This window comes from Diuraphis noxia, unplaced genomic scaffold (assembly GCF_037042655.1).
Source record: "Diuraphis noxia isolate RWA-SAM2 unplaced genomic scaffold, SU_Dnox_SAM2 contig0001, whole genome shotgun sequence".
NCBI lineage: Eukaryota > Metazoa > Arthropoda > Insecta > Hemiptera > Aphididae > Diuraphis > Diuraphis noxia.
This window is the reverse complement of record NW_028301711.1, coordinates 80,501,504-80,515,613: the sequence shown is the minus strand read 5'-3', so window position 1 is coordinate 80,515,613 and position 14,110 is coordinate 80,501,504. Positions and strand designations below refer to the sequence as shown.

Below are 14,110 nucleotides of genomic sequence, written 5' to 3'. Positions count from 1 at the left end.
AATATTAAATTTTTATTTTGCATATTCTTGCATTTTTGACCGTAAGTGTATATTTATCTATAAATATATTTTTCAATGAATGCGCTGTCACGAAAAAATGTTGGTCGGTAGGAGTGGTATAAATAAAAATATGAATTATTGCTAGAAAAAGGCGCTTTCGTTAATATCCATGCCCTGTTATTTTTCATTTTTATGGTAACTATCAACAAATTAAAAAACAATAATTTCCCGGTACAAGCAGATAAGTCGGCATGAAACATCACTGCAGGCATAATTTATTCTAAGTGGGAAAAAGTGGCTTTAAAATGCTAAATGTAAATTGTTGAAATTATTCTTATACAAAGCTATAATAATCAATAGATACGTGGTTTTTTGCCTTTTATTCATAATTTAATGTAATATACATCGATCCGGACAAAACTGTCAATTAAATAGTTTAATTAAGTACCACCTGTTATATCTATAATCTTGAGATTTTTTTTTTAACAATATAATTATAAATAGCTTCCAATGAAATCACTAATCAGAAAAATTAAAAGTGAACATTTTTTTGTTTATGTTCATCGTGTAGGTATATTTAATATTATAAAAGGTGGTTCGCGCACATTTCGTGTCAAGGATTCGACGTACGCGCTGGGTCGCGTACACTTATATAATATTACGTACACCGTAGGTACAGACGAACGCGCCGAGAATATAAACACGGTCCACCGCCTCCTTTTAGACGCACCTCAAGCCAAACAACCAATTACATAACACCCATGGGTGGGGCCAATCTCCCGGAAATAACCATATTATATAATAATAATGTATAATTCGACTTTCCGAGCCAATTCACTCGCGTGCACACTGCACGCGTCCTTTATTCACCCTTCTACGCACGTGACGTACTTTTCTTTTAATGCGTATAGCTCTGAATAACCTTTGTACACATACAAACACACATTATTATTAATATTGTTGATGTAAACGGCGACCCAAGACTTCAGCAGTCGTGATTTTTTTCCTTTTCATTTTTATCTGCGTCGCCGTCGTTGATCGTTTCCGGTGCGAGTGCCGAATGTATCAGCACTGTCAGTGTCGGCCTGGTACCTAAAGGTCCCCGGATGCGTTTCTTCAGAAGGGCCCCCAAAAATGTTTTTTCATAAAAATATAAAAAATGTACCAATTAGTAGTGTAAAATATTATAATTTTTTTATAATAATAATAATAATAATAATAATTTTTTATTTACAGAAATAAATTCCCATTACAAAAATATTGTAGTGACAGTTTTTTTGTTAGGTGCACATATATGGGTTATAACTTAAAAGTAATATGAATACAGATAACATAAAACAAAACAAAATAGAGAAAAGATCAAAATAAAATAAACAAAAAAGAAAGAAAGTATATGTATACAAATATTAAATAACGATTTAAACTTAAAGATATTATATAAAAGTGACATGATATGAATAAATAATTATATTGTGAATATAGTGGTTATAAATGTAGGTAGAAGAAATAGAAGGAGGGAAAAAATGACAACAGAAAGCAGAGAAATATAAGAGGATAAGAGATGTTTAGATTAAATATTAGACAAATTAAATAAGGTAGTATTAAAAAAATCTAAGTCTTTAGTTTAACTACCTGCAGACTTAAGTATATTTGCAGGGGTATATAGCATATAGTATGAAGAGATAGAGGAAAGATAAAAAGTGGAATTATTTCTAGAATTAGATTGGTTTACTCTAAAATTTAAACGTTCCAGTATTTCGGGACAATCTATAATATTATGTAATAGTTTGTGTAAAAACTTACAGTTTAAAATAATAAATCTTTTATTTAGGGGCATTATTTTAAAGAGATTACAAACAGTTTCATATCCAGAATGAGGAGTTCTTTTATAATGATATTTATATGATAGGTATCTTAAGAAGTTATTTTGGACAGTAGATAGACTATGGTTTTGGATAATATTATTAGTACGCCAAATTATAGAGGCATAGTCAAAGTTAGAACAAACTAGCGTAAAGTACAAGATTTTTAGGGCTGATTCATCGTAAAAATCTTTACACATACGTTTTATTAAGCCAAGTTTCTTATAGGATTTGTTTCTTATATAATTAACATGAAAATTGAAAGAAAGTTTTATATCGAAAAAAACACCTAAGTCTTTAATTACATTATTACGTGTTAAGATGGAATTATTTAATGTGTAATCAAAAAGTAAAGTATTCTTTTTTAAAGAAAATGAGACTATAGCACATTTATCAATATTCAAAGACATATCATTTTCAATACACCATTGATAAAGGCTGTTTAAGTCACATTGTAGTTCTAATGCATCATTAGTATATTTAATATTCTTATATATTTTCGTGTCATCTGCAAGTAGAAGACAACTTGAATGTTTTAAAATTGTATTAATGTCATTTATGAATATTGAGAATAGTAAGGGTGATAAGTGATCACCCTGAGGAACGCCGGATAAAATATTAATTTGATCTGAAATATAAGTTTCATATTTTACGGCTTGAGTGCGATTGGTTAAGAAGGAATGAATCCATGAAAGAAGTGGGTCATAAAAACCATAGGCTTTAAGTTTTGTTGTTAGAAAAGAATGATTAACTCTATCGAAGGCTTTTTCAAAGTCCGTATAAATAACATAAAATTGGAATTTGTTATTGAAAGATTCCAGAATTAATTGTTTAAATATACTAAGATTAGTTATTGTTGAACGCCCTGGGCGAAAACCATGTTGTTCATTTGAAAGAATGTTTTCACATAATGTAAAAATTTTATTATTTACCAATTTAGAAAATATTTTTGGTATGATTGAAATTTTAGAGATAGGTTGATAATAAGTAACTAATGATTTATTACCTTTTTTAAAAATTGGTGTAATAAATGAAAATTTCCATTTGTCAGGAAAGATACTAGTCGTTAGAGATTTGTTAAATAAGTAAGTTATAATAGGTGATAATATAAATGACGATTCCTTTAAAAATTTTGCAGAGATACCATCAGGACCAAGTGATTGATTTTGATTAGTGTACCAAAATTCATTAAAAACATTCATTATCGAAATATTTATAGAGTTAAGACAGAATAAAGAGTTATCTAATTTACTTAAATTGGAAATATTATAATTATTCAATGTGTTTGGCTTATATACGTTTGAAAAGTGTGATTTAAAAAAAATGACTATCTCAGAGCCAGAGGAGGTTTCTTTATCCAGATATGACATAACTGCAGGTTACTGTAACGATGATTTTTGTGAGTTATAAAATTTCCAAAAATGTTTTGGGTTAGTTTTAACTGAGTTTTGAGTGTTATTAATATATACATTATAATCACGATATCTGATATTTTTACATTGTACTCGAAGATTAGAAAAAGTGAAATATGACTCGGGTAAATTTAAAGTTTTATAAGCAAGATGAGCAATTTGTTTTTGTTTGATTAAGATTTTTAATTCCTTACTAAACCATATAGGATAAATTAATTTATGTCTACGTTGTTTTGGGATAAAATGATTAATTGCAATATTAATATGTAAATATAAAAAGGAAATATCGTCATTAATATTTGAATTAGAATTGAAATAATTGAACCAATTAATAGAACCTAGATATTTTATAATACCTAAGTAATTGCCTAAATCCCAATTAAAAACATAATCATTGAATTTTAATTCACTAGAAAATAAATAATTATAAGTTATAGTTATTGGAGGATGGAGGGGGTCAACAGGAATAATAGGAAAATTATTTTTTTCAACGTTTATGGATATTGAATTAGATATAACATAATCAAGTATTACATTATATAAGTTAAAAATCTGGTTGTACTGTACAAAATTAAAATAAGATAATTTATCATTAAAGTGTAATTCAATGTTAGAATAATTGGCTGAGGGAAGATTATAATCACCCAATAATAAAATATCATGATTAGGATGTTTGTTATATACAAATTCTACATAATTAAAATAATCGTTAAAAATATTAATATTAGATCGAATTGGAATATAAACTGAGCTTATAATGAGAGAGCGATATGGTAATCGAATAATAACAAATAATAATTCAATTTTATTTTCATGTAACAAGATAGGTTTTGAGACTAATGTATTACGGACAGCAATTAGAACGGGCGTAGGACGTTTGCGCATCGCTATTGTTACGAATTACCTTTTTTATAGGCCGTTTGCGCATCGCTATTGTTAAAAAAGACATAAATGTATACAAAAATAATCGTCAATATTCATATTAAGTTATATTCCGCTTTACAAAAATAAAAAAATAAAATATTTTTGGACGTATACTATCATCTAATGAGATTAGATTCGTTATAATTCATTACTAACTTATTAGGTATTTACATTTATAAAAAAAAAAATACAAAATTATTAAAATGTTAAAATATATTTTAAATACGTTTAAACCTGTGTCCCATTATTTTTAAAAATTGTTGTCGATTTATTTCCCCACTTGTGTACATAAAATAATTTTCGTTTAGGAATTGTATATTTTTCATTTCCTTTGTTCGTCAACGGGTTGACTCCTCATTTATTTTAATATTTGTTTCTACTTGAATTTCTTTTAAAACTTCAAGGACCTAAAATTAAAATATAATTAAAATAAAAAAATAAAGTTAGTAAGCTAAAAATTTGATCTTACTTTCCATACAGATGGATGTGCTGAATAAAATTGTTCATTATAATGCCTATGAAATGATTCTGGTCCATTTGTAGTCTTTGGTATACTCGAAGGTGCTTCAGCCCACATTTCAGGAGGAAACAAACAATCTTCTTCAATATAATTTTTAAGAATATAATCAGAAAACTCAAATGCAGTTTCAGATGGTGCAATTTCAATCAGTTCACAAAATGCTTCTGATACTTCTGCAAAAGGTAAAAATGAAAGCCCAAAAAACATTTTCAACCATTTTCCTGTCTCTGATTCACTATCATTGTACTCATTTCTAAGAGTAGGGAAATCTTGGTTTAATTTTCTATACCAAGATTGGCCAAGATGAAATTTACAACCTAATATTTTGCATTCTTGAAAAACATTGTTGATTGCAATATGTGCGCTTATTTCAAAATCGGTTCTTATTAAATCAGGCTTAAACGTCAAATTAAATGAACCACACAATTTGGTTAAAAAGTACCACATCTTAGTATAATATTCTGTACTTTTCCCATTTAATACAAAGTATACTAACGGTAGATACATATTATTTTTGTAAACATGTATAGTATACATTTGATAAAAAAATTTTGGGCAATAGTTAAATGTGCCATCAGCATAAACTGGAAGAGAAGTACACAAACATTGTTTGAAAGTTTAAATTTCTGTTTGTCTAACTGATAGTTGTTGCACTGCGTCTTCAATATACTTTGGGAGAACTGGTTGACTTTTTCTTCGTTGCCTATAGATGTGTCGTCTAAAATTAGATATATCATTCATACCCACAACTTCTGATTCTGCAATTGCCCTTCGAATAAGTTTATTAGGTCTAAATTTATTACCTGTAGCGTACTAATGATGCGCAAACGACAAACTCCGATTAGAACGCCACCACCTCTTGATAGAGAACTGGTTTGTGAGTTTCTGTTATATCTGTAAACTTCATATCCATGAAAACCCAGTTCAGATGTAGAAATGTTATCAGTAAGCCAAGTTTCGGTGAAAATAAATATGTCGTATATTGAATTTGGTATTAGTCGTTTTTAACTAGGGAGTTTGTTGTTTAGACTTCGATAATAAATATTAAGATCTGACTGGGATTTATTTAAAAAATTTTATTTTTATTAATTATACTTGGAATTCCTTTATTATATTTAATAATTAGATCGTTCTCGCCATTATCTCTTCGTTTCTGTAATTGTTCGCGTAAATTTCTCATATGATCACGTTGCATTGTTGTGCGATCTGAAGCCAGGCGAATATTAGACCAGTTTGGAGAATTACGCAATTTTGATTGCGAACGAAGTAATGTGAAAACTTCAATGGTATTAGATAATACAACTTTTAAAGGACGTGACTTAATTTCAGTACTTGAGTTTGGTTTTCCGAGACGATGACAGGTGAATTTTGTTGGATTTGTTTCCATTGCGTTAAATATGGTTACGAGTTGATCATAATCAGTTATTTTAGTTTGGGAATCATCCTTAGATTCAGGTAGATTAAAAATAATTAAATTACATGAGCGTGATTGTCTCTCCATTATTTCAGATAGTAAGTTTTGATCAGTAGAAATTTGAGAGGTAGAGATTTTTTTTTCTAAAAGATCATATTTATTTTCCAGAACATTCATTTTTTCTTTGAGCATCTTATTTTCCTCGGATAAAATAGATATAGTTTTAATTATATCGTCAAACTTTTTATTCAAGGCTTTAATGTTATTATTTGAAATATTAATTGATGAGATTATCTTACCTTGAGAGGCTTTAAGTTCATCTAATGAAGATTTAATATCATCTAATGAGGTAGAATCCATAGTGTGCGTAATAATTGTTAGTAATATATAATAAATAAGTAGACACAACCGGTGAGCACGACTGTCCAGAAACGAATGTGGTACTATATTTAAAATAAACCAATAATTAAGTTAGATTGATAATTTATTATTCCAAAAAAATGTATAACATAATATAAATAAATACCTTATAACGTTGTATAATTTAATATTTTTTTTTAATGAGATTCAAATTCAAAATTAATTTTGCAGTTGATTTTCTCTTTTTCACTATATCAGTAAAGTCAATCAAAATATCATTTTCGATAGACATTAGCATCAATGGATTAAGATGTTCTTGGTGTAAAGAAGATCGAAGTTTAGTTTTGATTATTTTAAGCTTTGAAAATACTATTTCACAGGTGGTAATAGCAACACAAATTTATATAATGTGAACAAATTACAAAATAAATTAGATTGATATGACAGCTCTTGGAGCAAAATGAATGCAATGAATGCACAGCATAGACATTTAGTGCATTTGTTACATTTGATTGGTTCGGTAGGTTTAACTTCAATATCTTCATATTCATTTTCATCATTATGTATAATTTTAGAAAATTTAGATTTATTATCGTGAAAATCATTTTAGATACATCTGGTATGAAATTACTATACTGGCAAGCAAACTGTTTTAGCTCAATTGCAATGATCTCTTTGTCTAAATCTGTTAGTTTACATATTGTGTTTAAAGAATCCTTGGGAAATCGTTCAAGTTCATTAATAAAAGCAAATGTTTTAGGATCCAGCCAATTTAAATCTTTTAATAACATTTTATTAGGTACAAATCGTGATTTTATGCTATTAAGAATAGTATCTATAATGGAATAACCATTTGACTTGAATTTTGTATAAGGTGTTATAGTTCTAGCCTCATCTGAACACTTTTCTCCAGATAATGTTTTTCTTTTTGGAATTCGCTTAATAGGAAAATCTTCTTCAATATCTACGAGGTCTTCTTTGTCAGAAAACAAATTAATTTTTTCGGTAAAGGATTTGCATTTTATATTCAAAGAGTGTATGTAATTTTCATTTCTTATTTTTTTAATTTTCTTTTGTAAAGTTTAAATCATATTCCAAGCTTGTAAATAATTAATTGATTTAGTTTGCAAATAAGCTGATACGGGACTTGTTATTGCATATATATCAAGCAACAAATTAGCAATTAATATTATTTCAAATTTTGACCAATTAGTTATTAAAGATTTTGCCATATATTTAGTCTGAACATTAAAGTTACCTTTGCAGACTGCAACTAAAAACTCTAATAAAGTAACAAACTTACTATTTTCAACTTTATTGCTATCTTCAATAATCTCTACATCCATGATAGAAGACAATGCTTTTTCTTTGCTCCACCACCTAGTGACACCAATTTTTTGTAAGCGATAGAGTTTTCCATGAGCAGAATGTTTCACTCATCCATGCTGTCATTCACTTATGAGAATCGATTAAGAACACTGCTGATTGTTCAATTAACCCAAATAGATCTTCTGCCAACTGTAAATTATCTGTAGACTCACTCATTACCAAATTTAGAACATGACCCATACAGTGATGACACGGTGAGGCTTGGTGTGGATGTGGCTGAGCGTCGGCCGGTCAAGGTGTGGTGATTGTGGTAGGGAAAAAAAAGAACGGGCGTCACGCGTTAGGGCGAATTTTTAAAAATTGCAATGTATTTGGGCAATTTAGCATAATGCGTTTGGGCGAGTGATTTTAAGACATTGTAATGTGTTTGGGCGACAATTTTTTTATTATTTATTTTGAATACCCTGGGATGCTGTATTTTATCAATCCATTTTACCTCTTATTTTGACACACTTGGGACTGTCCATGAATTCCACGGGTATGATTAAAAATGGATTGTTTATATTTTATGTGTGTGCGTGAAATTAAAAATTGAAATGATTTAGATTTTTTATAAATGAAGTTAAAATATAATTGAAATTGAAAAAATATATTTGTTTTTGTTTTATCTTATAATCATTACAATTTTATCTTTAATATTGCGTCGCTGCACCGTCCGCACTGCACGTCAATTACTTGTTTAATAATATTGAATCCTCAGTACTACGTTGAACCACGACCTTCGCTCACTAATTATGTGCAATATAAAGATAAATGATAAACAAAATACGAGAAATAATAATCCCGATCACAAAATTCAGGAATAAAAAAAATATATTGTCTCGCCCAAACACATTATAAGAAACTCGGTTAACTCACCCAAACACATTACTTTTATTATACAGGTAAAAAGGCAATTCGCCCAAACGCAAACCGCCCAAAAGAACACAACACGATTGTGGTTCGACTTTTTTTAATTAGTGGTTTCCTTTATTGCCGAAGTCTATGGCTACATCACACGATTAACATAACAAAGATTAAAACGTATTTGTATGCATACAAATAGATATATATCGCGGGTAAACAACGATCACTGTAACGAGGTGGTGGTGACACACCAGTTGTATGATGCCTCGTGGATATGTTTTCTACGGCCTCACGAGGTTGTACCCGCACGTGCGAGCACAAGTCGGTACGACGGTTGGTGAACAAGAGAGTGTCACCGGCGGCCGGTATACTCGTCGAGACCAGTGTTGCCAGATTTTATATACCCAAAAATCGTACACAATTGATGAAATTATCGTACATTATCGTACGCGGAAAATCATTAAATTATCGTACATTATCGTACCATTTGTTATCAAAAATGAAAATTCAAAACATCAAGAAAAAATAATATGTTATTATAATAAAATAACAGTACACATCAAAATTGGTTAAATAAAACAGGATAAAATAAATAATGTAGATTTTTATAGTAGAAAAACATTTCAAATTCTAAACAAAATTAAAACAGTACCTATATAAAAATACAAACAACAGCCTTATTGTAATTATAAATTTAAAAATACAACATTTTACCTAACAATATTATAATAAAATGTTAATAAAAAGTTCAATAAATTAATAATATAAATTTAATCACTCAGTATGAAGATGTCATCTATAACATTAGTCTTATTTGTTTCAATAGGTATAATATCAGTCTTCTCAAAACTATATAAATTTCTTGAGCACATTCGACTCAGCATTTATTTTGATGGCATAAAGTTAACACAAGTTCCTTGTTGTTTTATGCACTCACTTGTCATCAGAGTTGCAGAAACTGCTGGAGTAATTAATTTGTTTCTCACATTTGTTTTCATCCTGTTAATTTTGCTAAAAATCCTCTCACATTGTGCGTTAGAATGTGGGAGTGACATTACTTTCAAACAGAATGTCAAAAGTTCATAAAATTGTCCACTTTCTAGCAGTTGAATATATATCCAACATTTTTCTGGGTCATCATCTACGATTACATTTTCTGGAATATTAATTAATGGCAGTGTTCTCCACTGGTCCTCTATTTGTTGCAATTTGTCTTCGTTTATTAGTCTAGGTAGCTGTAATGCTAATCTTGCTATGCTTGGGTATTCATCCCTTTTTTCAAACGATATTGCTACCGATGGACTAAGCATTCTGATCATTGGCATAATAGGGTCAGAAAAGTTATATTTTTTTTGATTTCCACACAACTTACAGTATAAAAATCTGTACATCTGTTTTGGAATTTTAACAACAAATCTGGACGATCACTTATATCACTACTTAATAAAAATGCTGATAACTTAGTGCCTAAGTATACTTTATTTCCTGGTAGAATATTATTTTTGTCTTCAGGATTTAGTATTCCCAATGGCGTGTGAAGAATATAATTTCTACTCATGTAATACATTAAGATTTCTTTTTATGTAAACTCCATTTTTTCATGTAAACTAGGCAGTATTACTTTTTCGGTTTGGAAATATTGATTGAGATATGTAAATTTTGGTAATATAAAATCCAAAAACAGAAAGTATGCTTTTGTGAATGGGTCATGCAATTGTTTGAATTCAGCCGACATCAACTTTTCAGAAAACCATTTTTCGGTAAAAAATATTCTTAGAGCTTCCCACTGTTCTATTATACAATGCACTACTTCTAAAAGGGATAACCAGCGTGTCTGTGACGGGTGTAAGATTTTATGTATTTTTAAATTGCAAAATTTTTGAAATTCAGTGAATTGTCTTTGTCTTTTAGAATTTTGAGAAAAAAAAATTATAAATATTTCTTGAAAAGTCTTCACACCTTCTTGGTAAAGATTTGCAAGCTTGGCTACAACACAAATTTAACGAATGACATATGCATTTAAAAATAACAATTGTGGGAAACATAATTTTCATTCGACTGAATACCGAATTATTTTTGCCCATCATTGTAGAGCACCCGTATGATCCGAAGCCAACAATATTTTTAAAATCAATACCATGCTTTTCAAATGAACTCGTTATACAATTAAATAGATTTTCTCCAGTGGCTCCTTGGTTAACTTTATCTGGATCCTTTACGTCATAAACTGGAACCAAATCTCAAAAACGACTGACAATATGTTTTAAATCACCATCATAAAACCTTACAACCACACACATATTAGATTGAGTACCAATATCAGTTGATTCATCGACAATTATAGAAAATTTAGATGAATTTAACTTTTCTACCAACACATCTTTCTCACTTGGCGCAATTACATTTTTAATAATATTTGTAGCTTTCGTTCTTTTTAACTTCATTTGTTTACAAATTTTTGAATCCGGGAAAATATTTTTTAACAATTCTTCTAAATGATCGATAACCAGAAAAACAACATTGTGCTCAGCAAGAAATCCGGATAACTTAATTTCTGCATGCTGAGTTTGCAGATCCAAAGTATTAGGTTCATTAGCAACAAATTTTGTTACACAGTTATGTTTAATTTTTTAAGTTGATGTCATTGTATTTTTCTTTATTACATTTTTATATGTATTGTTTATATATTTATTCGTTAACTTATTGTAATAAAAGTTATAATTACAACAGACTACAGTTTATATATTATACAGTCAGAGTAATTATGATGTTTTAATTTTCAGCTTGTTGATTTTTCTAGTTTCCTTTACCCATTACTTTTTTATAGGTATTGGTATGTTTTTATTGTAATAAAAGTTATAATTACAACAATTTTGTTCCTTTTTATAATAATAATAATATTTGAATTAAATTTGTTTATAATTGACATAGTATTATATCAATTATAAACAATAATATCATGTAAGTTGACAATATTCTGATTTAAAGAAATAATCAAGTTAGACATAGAAAATCATAAGTACCAAAATATTGTATTTGAATTAGGATCATAGAAACGTATCTCCGACATGTACAAAGAAAAGTAGTTTAAATAAGTTCAAAAACACAAATTCGGTTGTTATTGGTAGAAATTTTGATAAAGTACAAGTTAACAATTAATATGGACATACAAAAAGATCAAAACTTTAAATTTTTTTTCCGCATCTATCAAAATAAAAATAAAAATTTTTTAATTGCTTTTCTGAAAATTAAGGAATTGGTTGATACGTTCATAGGCGTAGCATACCCTAATTAACAAGGGGGACTTAAATCCTTGACTATTTTTTATTAAACTATGCTAAAATTGAATGTATTGAATTACAACATCAATAGTCATTACAGTTATATACTTATATAAAAAGTTAAAATGTACATAGTCAATCAATAAATATGCAATGCATGTTTATTGAATTATGACTCTGAAGTGAGTACCTACATTAAAAAAAGAAACAAAACAATTTTGAAAGTTTTATTTTATTATTACATTATCTATTAATATTCTTAATATAAATAAACGTAGGATTAATACAATTTACCAAGCTTTCAAATAAAAAACATTTTATTTTAATGTACCTACTCTTATGATAAATGTAAGTCAATTCTACGTTTATTTGTACTGAATATATTTAAAATATCTTCAGTTTTTATTTCTGAAGTTAAGTCTCGTTCAATTTGTAGAATAGAAAGGTTTGAAAACCGATCATTTGTCATTGTACTTCTGATCCATGTATTTATGCGCTTCATAACTGAAAAAGATCGTTCACATGATGCGGAAGTTATTGGTATTGTTAAGGCCGCTTGAAGTAATTTGTACAAATTTGGAAACATATCATAATTTATAGTAGGCAAAATGTCATTTAAATCAACAATTTCTTTGTTTATACAATTTTTAGCAACCAACATATCTGATTTTAAAGACATTTTATTTATACATAATATTTTCTGAAAACATAGATAATATAAAAATAAAATTTTTTCTTGACATTGAATATCCAAATGTGTTTAATTTGAAAAACTCACCTCATATTTTTCAATAAATATTAGACTGTCCTCATAGTTTAATTTAAACAAATGATCAACAGCAATTCCAATATCTAAATTTTCTTTTGAAAACCTTTTTTTCAAACCAACTGTTATGCAATCCAGAACTGTAAAATAAGCATTTATTTTCTAGTGCTCAGATTTTTATTTTTCTTCAGTCATATTGTCATTCATGACTTTAGAAGAACACTGATTACCAGTTTTAGATAAAACATAATAATCTTTGAAATTTGTTGGCTCATTCCTTTTTCGTTTTGTCTTTGAACCTTTCCAATGCAAAAAAATAAAAAATTATAACATGCAATAATGTGTTTATAAAAATTTAAATTATACAAACCTATTTCCAATGATATGTCTAACTTTTTAGCATATGATGAAATTTCAGTCCAAACACCGTTGAAAGTTTCATTATTACGATTATTTTCAAAAGTTTTTATAACGCCATTTACCAAATTAACAGCTTTTCCTAAAGTAGCTTGTTTTTGTTGTAAATTATTACTAAGAATATCAATTTTACTTAATACATCTTCAAACAAAAACAAAAATACTATAAATCCCCTTTTTATCATGGTTTGAATTCCTAAATTATAAATGAGGTAAATTTAATTTATTTATTTTTTAAAATTAATACATGTATTTATTAACTGAAAATATTTAATATACCTATTGCTTGTGCAACATCCATATCATTATTATTATTAATTTCATCTCTTAAAATTTCTAAAATAACTTCATAGTTATTTTTAACAGCTTGGCAATTTGTATATCTACAAACCCAGCGGGTATCACTGATCTTCATTAAGTTTGATGCTTTAATGTTCATTTTTTGTTGCATTTCTTTTAACTATTTATTGGATGAAGGTCGAGAGAAGTAAACGTACAATGACTCAATAGCGTTAAAGAAATGTTTTGCATACTGAAAATGATAAAAGTATTAGATTTTTTACCATAATTACAATAATGGTAGGTAGAAAAGTATACATCTATATCTTTGCACATGTCAACAATAACTAGATTGACTCTATGAGCCATACAATGAGTATAAATTGCTTGTGGGTGTTGAATTTGTAATTTGGCTTGAACACCATTTCTTTTACCAGCCATGACACTAGCCCCATCATAAGACTGTGCTAATATAGGAATATCTTTTAAATTTAATTTGTCCAAAAATGTAAAAATAGTTTGAACAAGGGTTTCTGAATCTTGCTTTTCAGATACATCAATAAACCCCAAAAATCTTTCAAATACTTCTAGACCTTTTGTATATCTAACACAAATAGACATAAATTCTTGTTTATAGCAC

The 14,110-nt window shown here is 28.2% G+C and overlaps 1 pseudogene; it reads right to left on the bottom strand.

Annotated features, from left to right (window-relative positions):
• Positions 1-12,345: 12,345 nt before the first annotated feature.
• On the bottom strand, positions 12,346-14,091 carry LOC149061970 (zinc finger MYM-type protein 1-like; annotated as a pseudogene).
• Between the last annotated feature and the right edge of the window lie 19 nt (positions 14,092-14,110).